Below are 1,532 nucleotides of genomic sequence, written 5' to 3' on the forward strand. Positions count from 1 at the left end.
CGCCGATACCCCAGGAGCAACAGTATCCCTAATTTGCTGGGAAGTGGCGGTGCGGTCCCCTACGGCACTGCGTAGGATCCTACGGTCTTGGCGTGCATGCGTGCGTCGCTGCGGTCCGGTCCCTGGTCGACGGGCACGTGCACCTTCCGCCGACCACTGGCGACAACATCGATGTACTGTGGAGACCTCACGCCCCACGTGTTGAGCAATTCGGCGGTACGTCCACCCGGCCTCCCGCATGCCCACTATACGCCCTCGCTCAAAGTCCGTCAACTGCACATACGGTTCACGTCCACGCTGTCGCGGCATGCTACCAGTGTTAAAGACTGCGATGGAGCTCCGTATGCCACGGCAAACTGGCTGACACTGACGGCGGCGGTGCACAAATGCTGCGCAGCTAGCGCCATTCGACGGCCAACACCGCGGTTCCTGGTATGTCCGCTGTGCCGTGCGTGTGATCATTGCTTGTACAGCCCTCTCGCAGTGTCCGGAGCAAGTATGGTGGGTCTGACACACCGGTGTCAATGTGTTCTTTTTTCCATTTCCAGGAGTGTATATATACCAAGACAGTAACTTGTTCTCGTAAGAACAGTTACTGTTGATGACCGTGCAGTTTTTCCCTGGAATAAATGATGACTAACTGACAGCCTCAGCTGCCGACAGGTGTTGTTGTTATACCTCGATGTGGACAGCTGAAAATGTGTGCCCCGACCGGGACTCGAACCCGGGACCTCCTGCTTACATGGCAGACGCTCTATCCATCTGAGCCACCGAGGACACAGATGAATAGCGCGACTGCAGGGACTTATCCCTTGCACGCTTCCCGTGAGACTCACATTCCCAACTGTCCATAATTATACATATGTATTGTACCTTATAGACATTTGCCCACCCACTCATTACTCATGTTATTCTTGTGAAATAATTGTGATCTTCTTCATAACTATAGGCAGAAATTCTGGCCATCAATAACCACCAATCACAGGATCCTGACTAAATCCTTAATGTTTAAATATAGTTCCATTATTCAGCCCTGCTAAAGTAGCAGCAGTCAGCTAATATTTTTCTCACCATCAGAAAATATTCTTCCTGTAAATAGTAGAACTGTTACCCACCAGCAAAATGTAAACTTTCACGGTAGGAAATGTCACAATTAACAAAATGTTCCGCCTATTATGTCGTGGTCGAATGGACGTTTCATCCCCATCTACGGAGGACATTCCAAGGGTAATCGTAGTTTCGTTGAATGTCGATTCACATCCTGGCTCGCTACCGACCACAGCAAAAATCCGCTTCCGTGAGCTTCCGCAGAGTGGCGTGGCGTCACATATTTCGAATACGCGAGCGCGATTGGCCGTTGTCGGCTGGCGTCGTCCGCTGTTGCTGTCGTCCCGTGGTGGAAAATTGGTGCACATCTTCTTCGCACCGGAATCCAAATTTCATTCAATTTCCTGCCCTCCTCCTTCCTAATGAAATTTCTAACGTGTTTTGCAATCTCTATGGCCTCCCTGTATGGTATCCACTATCAAAAT

At 50.5% G+C, this 1,532-nt stretch overlaps 1 non-coding gene across 1 annotated transcript; it reads right to left on the minus strand.

The window, feature by feature from the left end:
* Positions 1-703: 703 nt before the first annotated feature.
* On the minus strand, positions 704-777 carry Trnat-ugu (transfer RNA threonine (anticodon UGU)). Its single transcript has one exon. It is a non-coding gene; the product is annotated as a tRNA-Thr (tRNA).
* Between the last annotated feature and the right edge of the window lie 755 nt (positions 778-1,532).

The sequence above is a fragment of the Schistocerca serialis genome, chromosome 7, assembly GCF_023864345.2.
Source record: "Schistocerca serialis cubense isolate TAMUIC-IGC-003099 chromosome 7, iqSchSeri2.2, whole genome shotgun sequence".
Lineage (NCBI taxonomy): Eukaryota > Metazoa > Arthropoda > Insecta > Orthoptera > Acrididae > Schistocerca > Schistocerca serialis.